This window comes from Bos indicus x Bos taurus, chromosome 18, assembly GCF_003369695.1.
Source record: "Bos indicus x Bos taurus breed Angus x Brahman F1 hybrid chromosome 18, Bos_hybrid_MaternalHap_v2.0, whole genome shotgun sequence".
Taxonomy (NCBI): domain Eukaryota; kingdom Metazoa; phylum Chordata; class Mammalia; order Artiodactyla; family Bovidae; genus Bos; species Bos indicus x Bos taurus.
The window spans coordinates 221,304-235,934 of NC_040093.1; the positions used below are offsets into that span (position 1 = coordinate 221,304).

At 47.5% G+C, this 14,631-nt stretch overlaps 1 long non-coding RNA gene across 1 annotated transcript; it reads right to left on the reverse strand.

Annotated features, from left to right (window-relative positions):
* Positions 1-3,988: 3,988 nt before the first annotated feature.
* LOC113875897 lies at positions 3,989-13,350 on the reverse strand. Its single transcript, XR_003506352.1, has 3 exons — positions 13,238-13,350; positions 10,983-11,074; positions 3,989-6,271 (listed from the first exon to the last, which is right to left on the reverse strand). It is a non-coding gene; the product is annotated as an uncharacterized LOC113875897 (long non-coding RNA).
* Between the last annotated feature and the right edge of the window lie 1,281 nt (positions 13,351-14,631).

The window sequence follows — 14,631 nt, forward strand, 5'->3', positions numbered from 1 at the left end:
TGCCAGTGATAAAGAACCCACCCTCCAACGCAGGAGATGTAAGAGATGTGGGTTCAATCCCTGGGTTGGGAAGATCCCTTGGAGGAGGGCACGGCAACCCACTCCAGTGTTCTTGCCTAGAGAATCCTGTGGACAGAGAAGCCTGGTGGGCTTCAGTCCATGGGGTCTCAGAGTCAGACATGGTTGAGAGACTCAGCACACATGCAGCACATGTGCCAGCCTGATCTCTAGCTGGCATCTGGGAACTTGGCCTTTAGTGTTGTCTGTACTGTGCCTAGAAGAAGGCAATGGCACCCCACTCCAGTACTCTTGCCTGGAAAATCCCATGGATGGAGGAGCCTGGTAGGCTGCAGTCCATGGGGTCGCTAGGAGTCGGACACGACTGAGTGACTTCACTTTGACTTTTCACTTTCATGCATTGGAGAAGGAAATGACAACCCACTCCAGTGTTCTTGCTTGGAGAATCCCATGGACAGAGGAGCCTGGTGGGCTGCCGTCTATGGCGTCGCATAGAGTTGGACACGACTGAAGCGACTTAGCAGCAGCAGCAGCAGCAGCAGTACTGTGCCTAGACTGCGGAAACAATTTCATTCACACTGAGCATCTGCTGGCCTCCTGGGGGTCTGGATTGTGGTACTTGCTGGGCAGGTGTCTGCTTACCTGGTGCCTGCTGTGCTTTGTATGACCCTTCATGGGAAGCACAATGTTGAGAGCTGCACACGGATTCACCCAGACTTCGCCTGCCTTTTCCCTTATGATCCAACTGCCTGCATCCCTGTAACACCACTGCCGTAAATCTCAGCCATGAGTGCAACTATATGCTGAGTCTCATGAGTTCCTCTAGAAAGCTTCCTCATGTGGGAATGGCCTTGTGGACCCGCCACAGTTCCACTGCTGGTTGTATCGAAAACATACTCAGCAATATTTTGATATCTCTCTGTTTAAAAGCAGGAAGAATGGACTTCTGTTAGAAGGAGCCCCTGGGTCATATGTAACACAGGTGTGGCGTTTTGGTTTGTGTTAGTTTCTCAGTCGTGTCTGACTCTTTGCTGCCCCATGGACTGTGGTCTGCCAGGCTCCTCTGTCCATGGAACTCTCCAGGCAAGAATACTGAAGTAGGTTGCCATTTCCTTCTTGAGGGGATCTTCCAAACAAGGATTGAACCTGGGTCTACTGTTTGTGTGCTCAGTCGCTAAGTCGCGTCTGACTCTTTGCAATCCCATGGACTGTAGCCCACCAGGCTCAGACTATGTCCATGGGATTTCCTAGGCAAGAATACTGGAGTGGGTTGCCATTCCCTCTTATATTTAGGGGATTTAAAAAAATAAGCCACAAACATAAGTGAAACCAACAAAAATGAAATAGATACATGGATATACAATTGTGAGATTACTCTTTACAATGTTAAAATGGGTCCAGGGACCTCTCTGATGGCCCAGTGCCTAAGACTCTCAATGTAGAAGGCCTGGGTTCGATCCCTGGTTGGGGAACTAGATCCCATATGCCACAATTAAAATTTTGCATGCCACAACTTAGAAAAAATAAAGACCCCAAATGAGTATCAAAGATCTCACCTGATAAAACTAAAATCTGGTGCAGTCAAGTAATTAACTAATTAAAAAGACTGGCCCAGCAAGCTGTAACTCTAGCACTTCCTTTCATGTGTGTCTTATGCATGTTCCAATTTGGAACCACTGGTCTCTGGGTATGAGAATCATCTGGGAAGAAAGGTCTCAGGTTCCTATTTCAAGTGAGCCCGCTTCCTGGCCCCTGAAGTGTCTGCTTTGATTTATGAAAGGGTGAAACACTTCCCACAACAGGACCTGAAGCACTCATGTGTACACAGCAGCTGCTGTCCTTCCATTCCTTCCCGCCCCCCATAGGCATCCTTGTGTGATTCCCAGAGGGTGAGACAGAGGAGCTTGGTGTGCTAAAGACCATGGGGTGGCAAAGAGTCCGACAAGACTTAGCAACTAAATAACAACGTGAGAAGGCAAAGATGAAAGCATCCCCAGATGGGTGGGGCTGGTTAATGGCACACTTTGCTTTGGGATGAAAAGGGAAGAACTAACAATGATGACGAAGGTCCTTGGAGTGGCAAAATAAGGAAGCCCTTGTTCTGAAGCACAATACAGCAGATTCTCTAGTCCCTCAGAATTGTTTTCCCCGTTGTCAGAACATAACTCATTCTCTACTCTTTTTTTTTGCTGGCCCACAGCCAGATACTTAAGAGGAGAAAATCTGGAGTTTCACGGACAGTCCTTCAATGAACCCAACTTTCCTGCTCCCCCTGTGAGTCTACAGCTCTGCTGGGGTGGCTGTGACCTCCACTGCTGCAGCCCCTCTTTACAAGTTCCTGACTTCAACCTTTCCCACTCTGCACCTCTGGGTGCTGTCACCTCACTCAACCTGCAATTAACAGCCTCCCCTACTTGCTTCACCATTGTGGATTTACATTTCAGCCTTTTTTATGGAAGGCTTCCCAGGTGGCTCAGTGGTTATAAAAAACAGACAAACAAACCTGCCTGCCAAAGCAGGAGCCATGGGTTTGATCCCTAGGTCAGGAAGATCCACTGCAGAAGGAAATGGCAACTCACTCCTGTAGTCTTGCCTGGAAAATCCCATGGACAGAGGAGCTTGGTGGGTTACATTCCACAGGGTTGCAGAGTCTGATGCAACTAAGCACACACATATATATTGTTTTTTAATATGTTGCTGAGTTGATCTTAATCAACCATCTGCGCACAAATTTTTATGTGCTGTAACATTTTGCATACATACTGTTTTTGGTCCTATTTTCACTTCATTTGATATTTTTCATATTGCTCTGGACTCACTTAGTCAACCTAACTCAGCAAGAAAGTTAGAGCATAACGGAGTCCTTGGAAAACTGAGTCTACTTTTAACTCCAATAAAAACCATTTTACAAAACTTCCCATCCTTAGTATTCCTTCAATTTGTGTTTTTTATTGCTGGTTTACACCGAACATCAGTTCAGTCAGTTCAGTCGCTCAGTCGTGTCCGACTCTTTGTGACCCCATGAATTGCAGCACACCAGGCCTCCCTGTCCGTCACCAACTCCTGGAGTTCACTCAAATTCATGTCCATCAAGTCAGTGATGCCATTCAGCCATCTCATCCACTGTCATCCCCTTCTCCTCCTGCCCCTAATCCCTCCCAGCATCAGGGTCTTTTCCAGTGAGTCAGCTCTTCGCATCAGGTGGCCAAAGTATTGGAGTTTCAGCCTCAGCATCAGTCCTTCCAATGAACACCCAGGACTGATCTTCTTTAAGATGGACTGGTTGGATCTCCTTGCAGTCCAAGGGACTCTCAAGAGTCTTCCCCAACACTACAGTTCAAAAGCATCAATTCTTCGGGGCTCAGCCTTCTTCACAGTCCAACTCTCAGCCATACCTGACCACTGGAAAAACCATAGCCTTGACTAGACAGACCTTTGTTGGCAAAGTAATGTCTCTGCTTTTCAATATGCTATCTAGGTTGGTCATAACTTTCCTTCCAAGGAGTAAACATCTTGTAATTTCATGGCTGCAATCACCATCTGCAGTGATTTTGGAGCCCAAAAAAATAAAGTCTGAGACTGTTTCTACTGTTTCCCCATCTATTTGCCATGAAGTGATGGGACCAGATGCCATGATCTTCGTTTTCTGAATGTTGAGCTTTAAGCCAACTTTTTCACTCTCCTCTTTCACTTTCATCAAGAGGCTTTTTAGTTTCTCTTCACTTTCTGCCATAAGGGTGGTGTCATCTGCATATCTGAGGTTATTGATATTTCTCCTGGCAACTGAACATGGCTGGCCCCAAATTTCATCTCTAACACCATCTTCCTCATGTAATGGTTTCTTCTTAGGTGGAATGTTTGGAGCTCTGTATCAAGAGTATTTTTCGGTTCACTATCATTTCCAGGAATGTGTTACTGGGACAATGTCTGATTGAGATTGGTTGGCTGTTTGGACTACAAAAGATTATCTGGCGGGTACAGCTCCAGTCTGTGTTTTCTAATTCCTGCTGAGAGCTCTGACAATGTTTTTCATCAGTGGTTATATTCATAGCTTCTCACCTAACTGCAGAAGTAAATGTATTTTAGTGTACAAACAAGTCCTTCATGCTGCTTTTGGAAACTGTGGGCTCCTGAGTTTTACTGCTAGAGATTCTGATTTAGTAAGCTGAGGGTAAGCTTGGTAATGTGCAGTTCAACACAGACACTCCAAGCAATTCTGATGCCTGCAGTCATTAGACTACAGTGACAGTCATACCTTGGTCATCTGATGTCTAGTAAAGAAAGTCTGGCATCTTGACTATTTTTCATCTTGACTATTCACAGGGTTTCTTCCCTATAAGTCTTCTCATGTTGGAAAAAGGATGTATTATAACTGAAAGCTTTCCCACACTCATTACATTCATAGGGTCTCTCCAGTATGGTTTCTCTGATGCCTAGTAAGTTGACACCACTGGCTAAAGGCCTTTTCACAATGTTTACATTCATAGGGTTTTTCCCCAGCATGTATTCTCTCATGTTTTGTAAGGGTTGATCAGTCATTGAAGGTCTTCCCACAGTCAATGCACTCATAGGGCTTTTCTCCAGTATGTGTTCTCTGATGTTCAATAAGGTGTGACCTCTGACTAAAGGCCTTAACACACGTTACACTGACAGGGCTTCTCCCCAGTGTGCATTCTCTGATGCACAGAGTGGAGGCCTTTGGCTGAGAGCTTTTCCACAGTGACTGCATCATAAGGTTTCTTTCCAGCACGTGTTCGTTGATGCACAAGCTGAGTTTGCTGCCGAAAAGCCTTCCCACAGTCATTACACTCATACGGTTTCTCTCCAGAATGAACTCTCTAAGGTGAAAGAAGGTAAGAGCTCCCAGTGAAGCCTCTCCCACACTGATGACATTCAAATGGTTTCTCTCCAGTATGAGTTCTCTGATATTCAATAAGGTGAGAGATCCCAGTGTAGGCTTTATCACATTGATTGCATTTATATGGCTTCTCTCCAGTGTGAATTCACAGGTGCCTAAGAAGTTGAGTGCTTCAAATGAAGGACTTACCACACTATATTCATATTCATAGGGTTATATTCATAGGATTTCTCTCCATGTGAGTCCATTTATGTGTGACAAAGTCAGAGCTCTGACTGAAGGACTTTCCACAATGAGCGTACTCATAAGCTTTAAGGCAGTGTGAATTATTTGATGTACAAAAACGTTAGAGTTCCACCTGAAAGATTTTCCACAGTCATGACATTTATATGGTTTTTCTCCAGTGTGAGTTCATTGATGCCTAACAAGTTTGGAACTCTGGGTGAAGGATTTCCCACACTGATTACATTCATTGGGTTTCTCTCCCATGTGAGTTTTCTGGTGTACAACAAGGTCATAGCTCTGCCTGAAAGACTTTCCACATTGAGTACACTCATAGGGCTTTTCTCCAGAGTGTTCTCTGGTGTACAAGCTTAGAGCAACAGCTGAAAGATCTTGCACGCTGATTACATTCATGTCTTCTTTCCAGTCTAAATGATGTCACAGTAAGTAAAAGATGAGGCCATGTGGAGGCATCACAGTCCTCCTCATATATGAGTAGTGCCTCTCCAGGATGACTTAGTTCAGTCTGTACAAGGCATTTGTCACAATTGAACTGACTCTCCAAATGCGTTGGCTTGTGTTCATTAAGCGACAAGCTATGATTAATGTTTCCATAGTTCTGACCATCTTTGCTGTTCTCTGCTGAAAAAATTCTATTAAGAAAACGAAAGGAGGTACCATAGTTGAAACAGTCAATATTGACAGTATAATCATAAGGCTTTTTATTTCCTGTTTCAAAATCTGCAAGTTTATTCAAGTAAATAATCTGCCAGAAGGCTCTAGCACTTTGATGATCTTCACAGGGCTTCAGATCAGCTCAGTCTTTTTAATGAAAACTGAGTTCTGTTTCAACTTTTTATGCTGTGAGTTAACCTTATAGAAATATGTTCTTGTAGGTAATGTCGGAGGTAGGAGGCTTAAACTCAGATAATTTTCCTAAGCTCAGGCTCACAACTCCCACCTTGAGCAAAACATCTCTCTGAGGTGAGTACTGTTTGATTCAGCGTCCTACTGGTTCATCCCTAGCTGGTCCTGCCAAAGGTGCATTTCTCCTAATGACACCAACCTGGGGCCCTCCTCCTGAACATGGTGTTTCTTTTCCATGTGATAAGATGGCCCTTCCACAGCAATATCCTCTTCAGACACTGACTCCTTCAAGTGTAGTCTTCCAGTCTGAAAGAAATCCAAATGGCCTGAATTACTAGAGAAGCATTAGAAGGGGAGGGTGGGATAAAACAGACCACCAAGTATAAGAGATATATCTCTGGGTCTGTTTCTAATCTATGGACTGTAATTTCATGCAGAATGTGAAATGGAGGGATGGCTCAGCAAACAGGAAATCAGTGTGTGTGTAAGTCCCTCAGTCGTGTCTGACTCTTTGCGACCCCATGCACTGTGGCCCGCCAGGCTCCTCTGTCTATGGATTCTCCAGACAAGAATACTGGAATGGGTAGCCATTCCCTTCTCCCTGGGATCTTCCCAACCCAGGGATTGAACCCATGTCTCCTGCATTGCAAGCAGATTCTTTACAATCTGAGCCAACAGGGATGCCCAGGGATTATCTGGGTGGGCCCCAAATGTTATCACAACTGTCCTTATAAGAAGGAGGCAGAATGAGACTTGATACACACAAAGAAGACAATCTGAACACAGAGCAGAGACGTGAAGGTGCTGGCCTGAAAGACTGAAGTGATGTGGCCACTGAGCAAGGAATCCCCCTAGCCACTAGAACCTGGAAGGAAAAAAGGAACAGCTTTTCCAATGAAGCCTCCAGAGGGAGAATGGCCTGTGCGCACTGATTTCAGCCCAATGACGCTGATTGTGACTTCTAGCCTCAGAGCTGTGGGAGAATCATCTATGTTGTTTTAAGTTACCCAGCTGGTAATCTGTTGGAGAAGTCACAGGAAACAAGGTCCTAACATGTGCCTCAACCTTATGACTCACACTCTATTTCCTGGTGCTGGATCTTAAAACGAGATCTGGCTGTTCTGTCCATGGTATTTTCTAGGCAAGAATACTGGAGGGGATCCTCCTCCAGGGGATCTTCCCAACCCAGGGATTAAACTCAAGTCTCCTGCATTGCAGAAAGATTCTTCACTGCTGAGCCATCGGTTCAGCTCAGTTCAGTTCAGTCGCTCAGTCGTGTCTGACTCTTTGCAACTCCATGAATCGCAGCACGCCAGGCCTCCCTGTCCATCACCAACTCCCGGAGTTCACTCAGACTCACATCCATCGAGTCAGTGATGCTATCCAGCCATCTCATCCTCTGTCGTCCCCTTCTCCTCCTGCCCCCAATCCCTCCCAGCATCAGAGTCTTTTCCAATGAGTCAACTCTTTGAATGAGGTGGCCAAAGTACTGCAGTTTCAGCTTTAGCATCACTCCTTCCAAAGAAATCCCAGGGCTGATCTCCTTCAGAATGGACAGGTTGGATCTCCTTGCAGGCCAAGGGACTCTCAAGAGTCTTCCCCAACACTACAGTTCAAAAGCATCAATTCTTCGGCGCTCAGCTTTCTTCACAGTCCAACTCTCACATCCATACCTGACCACTGGAAAAACCATAGCCTTGACTAGACGGACCTTTGTTGGCAAAGTAATGTCTCTGCTTTTCAATATGTTATCTAGATTGGTCATAACTTTTCTTCCAAGGGGTAAGCATCTTTTAATTTCATGGCTGCAGTCGCCATCGGTAGTAGGCTTCTAATAAAGAGTGCAATGGGCTCCCAGCTCAGGACACTCAACTGAGTCCTCCAAGATTCCCCCTTCACTTGTCACTCTGCCCACACAACTGCCCTTTTTAGGTGGGTAGCCACCCACACCCAGTAATATTAAGTCCTCTCTCCAGGTTCCCATCCCTTTCTCCCGTACCTGCCAAGGAGACAAGCATCCTCCATTTGGCAAAGTATGAGTTCCAGGAGGATGTTTTCCTTGTGCTAAACACAGACCTTCTTTCCTTCTTGGGGAAAGCCCTAATCTCTGCCCAACACTCCCACAACCACACTGTCCTCCTTCCCAAGACCCTGCTGTGTTCCTTTGGGGTGCTGCCTTGGAATCTCTGATGAGACGAAGTTTTCAAATGAAACAATAGCCTCATGAAGGGGAGTGAAAGAGCATCTGGGGATGAAGGGGAGGAAAGGAATCTTTGCGTGGCTAAGCTATGTCTAAGATATGTCTGGCTGTTGAAAAAATGGGCAAAGGAGGTAAAAATTCTACAGCAGTATCTGCATCAGAATCTTGAAATAAGGAAGACAGGCTGTGTGGGTCAGCCAGAAAGTAACATCTAGGGTAGAAGAGAAGAAAGACACTGCTGGTAAACTGAATTCAGAATGATGTCATTTGAGTGCCAAGGGTAAGTAAAAGTAGGTAAGACTTCCAAGTTAGAAAAAAGAGAGGCTGCAGACATGACAGTTATAGGGTAAGAAGGAGCAGGAACACATGGGATAAATCCAACACCGCTAGGCTGGCAGAAGGTGGTGTGATAGACATAGATGCCGCTTATTGTTAAGTGAAAGCAGTCTCTCAGAAAGGACCAAGTACTGCATGATTCCAACTATAGGACAGTCTAGAAACGTAAACTTATAGAGACAGTAAATTAATCAGTGGTTTCCAGGAGTTAGGGTGGAGGGAGGGATGAACAGGTGGAGCACAGAGGATTCTTAGGGTAGTGGAGCTACTCTGTACACTACACCAGTGGATATATAACATCACATATTTGTCGAAACCCACAAAATGTACAACACCAGAGTGAATCTAATGTAAACTATTGACCTCTGATGGTAATCATTAATTGGTGTAAGATCATCATTTGTAACAAATGTACCACTGAATGCAAGATATTAATAATAGGGGAAACTGCATGGGGAGGGTTGGCATAGAGAAACCCTGTACTTTCTGTAAGGATGAAACTGGCTCTAAAAAATAAAGTTTATCAGTTAAAACAAAACCACACAAAAAATCAGAAGCAGCCCAATTAGTCGGGGAGATGACCATGTTCTAAAATAGACTGTGGTGATAAATCCACAAGCTGCAACTATATTAAGAACCTTTACGTGCTTTATACAGATGAACTGTATGGTATGAGAAGTGTTTTATTTCCATATAGCTGAAGGAGAAAAAAAAAATTCCAATTAGGCTGACATGCAGGGTAGGTGGTGGGCCTATGGGATGAGGGGAGGTGGGAAAGCAGGTCCAGGAATGGTGATTTAATAGGAATCCTTCTGGAAGGCATGGATTCTTACCACACCTTGGGATCATTTTGAAGTCATGAAAATGTCCAATGTGGAAGATGGGTGGACACCCAAATGGCAGAGCAAAGACCAGCAGGAAGGGGAGGCCTGAGGAGCTGGCACCCTGGATGGAAGCTATGATGAGGGGCTGGAGGAAAACAGGGGGCATGAGGACCTGGGAATGAGACATGGTAGCAGAGGAGTTAAGACCAAAGGGAGATGGGGACAGAAGTGAACTCGTGTGTGAGACACATGTTGACAACAGCAACAAGTATCCTCTGTGGGTGGGCTGGGCAGAGACAGCCTGACATGGATGAGAACGTGGCTGCCATGTTGGACATGAGGTGGCAGCAGAGAACACGTGAGCAAACTTCCTGCAAGCGGCCTCTCTGCTCCTTGGACTTTAACTGTTGAGCCGCTGGCTTGTTCTCACCTTGGGGAGGTCCCTGCCCCACTCTCCATTGGTCCTCCCCTTGCTCCAGCTAGGAGATCACATTTAGTTTTGAGAGCAGAAGTCCTGGTCAATGGAGGAAAAACAGAGGGCTTGGTCTTCTGCTGGGAGACAGGTCGAGCTCTCACCCCTGGGGTCAGATGTGGATGGACTAGGAGGGGCCCCCATCCTCCCAAGTAGACTCCCCACACCCTGAACCATAAGCCACAGACTTGCCCTGGAGGAGGGATAAGCAGCAATACCCAGACCTGCATCTCAAAGGGACCCACTTCCAGCACCTTCTGGGGCAGTCCAGGCGTGCCTGAAATGAGCCACGCCCTGGGTCTGGTGATGGGTAGCGACTGCCTTAACCAAGGAGACCAGGCGACTGCATGTCTCAAGAACCACCTCACGGTACACTGTCCTCTGGGCCAGGTCCACATGTCCCCACTTCACCCATGTGAAGGTCACAGCCACGTCCTTGAAGCTCACGGTTGGCTGAAACATCACTGGTATTACCATGGAGCCCTGCTTTCTTGATGAGGAAGTTGGGAACAGGACAGCACAGGGGAGGGAGAAACCCTTGCTCAGATCAGACTCGGACCCAGGTCCAAGGTGTTTTCATTTTTCTCTGGGTATCTCCTCTGCTGCTAGTTGCATCGGTGATCCTGATTTTCTGCTTTGGGAACAACAGGGACCCCTCTTGGAGATCTTCACCCCCATCTTCTGTACAATATCAGATTGGAAACCAGCCAAAGAGGATGCTCTAAATCAAGGGTCAGCACAGCCATGAGACAAATCAGGGCTGTGGTGTGTTTCTAGGAAGCTAATGCCATGAGCTCAATTGCTTCCTCATGAAACCACATGTGAGCCATCTAAGGGTGCCTTTGGCGCTTTACAGGCACACTCTCAGCTGCCCTCCTGAGTGGTCTGCGGTAAGTAAGGGTCAATGGGCCAGAGTGGCTGCCTGTTTCTGGAGGCTCAGCTCTACTCGCCCTCAAGGGTCCACTGAGCAAACACCATGAAGAAGTCTGAAGAGACCTGGCTCAGAGACCCAGGTTTGGGGAATGCCTGGCTCATTCATGTGGGAGCCCGTGCACTTCACCCCAAGGCACAGGGCAGCATTGCAAGAACTCTAATGTGTGCTGACCTGAGGATGTAGGTGTTATTCCTGGATGCATTCTACAGCCATGGAGACTAAGGCAATGAGAACAAAGGTCTCCAACTCACCTGCAATGGGATCTGCTGAAAATATGCCTCCATTTCCTCCTCATATCTGGTGATGCTGTTGTGAAGAAGGCAGAGGTCCTCAGAAAGCAGGGCTGGGGTTGGGGGGACAATTAGGGGTTTAGCCCCTACCTCAGTGCCTCCACACTCCCAAGTCCACCCCCATGCCCAAAGGCGAGAGCAACCAGTGCCAGCTGAAGACTATACCCTGGGGAGTGAAGGGCAGGGAGGCGGGGCTCTGACCACATGATCTCCCTGTTCAAGGCTCTGAGGTCAGCCAAGGCGGCTAAACTCTCTCACTGAAGAGGGCCAGTCTGCCTAGCTCTGGGCCTGGGCTGTCATAGGCTCAAGGTAAATGTCTTGAGGCATGTGCTGGGGTGTCTGAACCATGAACCCAAAGACACACAACAGTACCTCAACAGTCAAATAAAGGAGGGGCCAGTTTTTCCTGTCATCTCAAGATACTAGAGAGAAATGGAGGCAGTGTCAAAACAATTGATTGTACAATTAAAAAAAATCTCAGTGAAACATCAGCCGGTTTCTAAAAATCGAGGTGGGGGAAGGGGACAAGGAGCATGTGAAAATTCCCAGGAAGACAACTAAGGGCACTCTGTGAGCGGGTATCAAACTTCTGGACCTGCTGGGATGCTGCCCAAGTGGCCAGAAGCCATACCTATTATCCCGTTTCCCTTAATGCTGCTATTGCTTCCCATACTCTGCTTATCTTATCCCAAACCCTTCCCCATGTTTGACTCTCTCTCACTCTGTGTACCAAAAGCACACCTATGCTGCACGCTTCCAGGCGTGCACACACACACACACACACACACACACACGTGTACACCACACCTAAGAAGACCGCTCAAGGCTCTATGTGAAGCTGTACTGTTCTGACATTCCTGTCCCTCCACGGGCAATCTACTACACGTGTTCATTTTCACCCTCGGGTCCTCTTCTTCCTTGTTGGAGACACCCAGGGCGAGGGCTGGGAACACCTCCCCTCCACAGCCAGACTGCCTGCTTTCAAAGTCCTACCTCCACCACTTGCCTCTGGAGGACCCTGAAAGGCCTCCTCAGCCTCTCGGGGCCTCATCTGCAGAAGTCTGGGAGGAGAGCAGGCCTGCTTTGTGGTGCTGCTGTGATGATTCCAAGAGTTGCATTTACAGAGTTTAACACTTGTGCTGACACACAGTAGGGGCCACAGCAGATTTAACTCTATTGATTACACCTGGACATAAAACTCCTTTCCCTCATGCTAGACCTCTTTCTAGAGGCCTCTCTTTCTCCTTCTCTTCCTAGTTTCTTTTTTTCCTGCCAGTGAGGGGGTGGGGCTTTCAAGTACTGCCCCAGGCCTTATGTCCAGCCCAGACCTCCCTCCCAGGCTCCCTACCATTGCCATTCTCTCCTCCATATCCAGCCACGCCTCTAAAGACTTGATGAAATAAAAATCGTATTTCATGGCAAGACAAAAACATTTAAACAGAAACTTTTGCGTTGCTCATTCGGGCCTCCTCCCTCCCATTTAGTGTGCATGGTGCATCCGCATTAACCACACCTGCTTAGGGGACAGACAGACTTCCTTCGTTCTAAGGGGCCACAATGACCCACTACCCACTTTGTACTGCAGGGCTGGATTCTATCAACTGTCAATTCCTCATCTGACACATGGCCCTTTGTCTCAAAAAGTATATAACTGTGCTTTGACCTCCAGGGTGGAACAATCCTCAGAGCTTTCTGAAAAGCTGCTTCCTGAGTTATATAACCCAAAGGCTTGAATAAAATGTCCCATTTCTTTCTTAGAGCCATTATTGATTAATTTCTTCGTCCACAGACTCAACACAGCTGATAGCGTCCAGGGTTCCCTCATCCCTTGCACTGCGACCTCCATCCCGGCTCCCCACTAGAACCGGAAACTCAAGAGTCCTCACACTTTCTACTCCCTCGGCACTGCCCCTCCACTGAGCCATCCACCGCCGGATTCTACTCTTTACTGAGGCTCTGAAACCCAAACCCCAGCCCTCGCGCACCCGGCAATTCTGTGGCCCGCTCTCCACACCTCCAGTCACGTTCACCCCTCCAGCCCCTGCTCACACCGGTCTCTCCACCTGGGCCAGCATCACCAAACACAACCAACACGGGCCCCCAACACCCAGGTCCGGAGTCGCCGGTGCCTTTTGCTCTGCCAAGACTGCCCGTAATTCTCTGTCCACCAGGACAACATACACTTTCTCTTCAAGCTGAGTTCGAAACCCGCGTACCAGTGGAAGAACTGTGTCCACGTACTGAGCTCGGGAGGCCTGTGGGGCACCGGGGCGCCTCCGCGCGGGTTCCCGGGCCAGTTCCGGAAGTGCGCCCGCTCGGCGCGAGGAACTACAAGTCCCAGAAAGTCGCGCGCCGGTGGCGGTTTTTCTCGCTCAGGGGGCAGTTTCTCCAGTTGCCGCGGCAGACGTTACTCCTCGCGGCGGCAGCACAGTGGCCTTTGGCGTCTGGGTGTGGAAGTCGGGAGAGACCACCTGCCGAGGAGCACGGAAGACGTTTTCACAGAGCCCGCTAGAGCAGGGGAGTCTGCCACAGCGGGTGTTTGGGAAAGGCTCAAAGGCCGGCCGAGGAGAGGGAGGGCCTCGGGTGTGATCTGAGTGTAGAGTATGCAAGTTGGAGGCCGGCAACTAGCAGTGCGTCCTCCTGTGTGATGGCTTAGGGAAGCTTGTCTGGCTTTCTCCAGTTGGTCCTAAGTGGGACAGGGGCAAAAAATAGGGAAGCTGGCAGTTAGTGAGCAAGTCCTGGCTGCTTTGGACCTGTTGCTACAGAGATCGTGGGTCAGAGAGTTCTGTTTTATGTGGTCTGACCATTGTGTGCATATTCAGCCTCACTGCCTTGTGGGGCTGAGACCACAGACCTGCTATCCCGCCCTGGCTTCAAGGTGGGAGAGACCACAGGAAACCTTCCTAGGGCGGCCTTCTGGCGGAAACCACTCTGGCTCTTCATGAAAGAGGTTATCTGTGATAAGCTCTTCACTGAATACTTTCAATATTTAGACGTCACTTAAAACTTAACTAATTTATAATTTATGCAAAGTACTTTCATGGTTCCAACGTGAAAACTACAGACACAAAAGTGTACTAAAAGAAGCCTAGCCTCTTTGGCTTCTCATCCCTGTATCCCTGTCCTCTCCCATTGGTAATTATAAGTTTTGGATTATCCTTCCGTTTAAAAAGTGTAAGCAATACATTCTGTAAGTGTATCCCACACTCTTCCTTGGGTAAAAGCTTCACTACTATACATAGTGTTGTGACACATTTCATTGTTTTCCACCTAAGCGTTTGGTGAGAGATTGTTCTCTGGCAAATGCCAGGGCACCATTGTGTGTCAGGACTGTAGTTCTCCCACCAGCTCGCTACTGATGACACATAAGCTGTATTGAGTGTTTTACAGACGGTGCTGCAATGGGTATTCCTGAGCCAACATCGTTTTGCATCTGTGCCAGTGTGAATTTAGAATACATCTCTAGAAGTGGGATGTTGGGTCAAAGGTAAGTGTGTTTTTAATTTTGCCTAATTCTTGTCCTTTGGAGTTACACCTGTTTCAGTTCAGTTCAGTGCAGTCGCTCAGTCATGTCCGACTCTTTTTGACCCCATGAATCACAGCATACCAG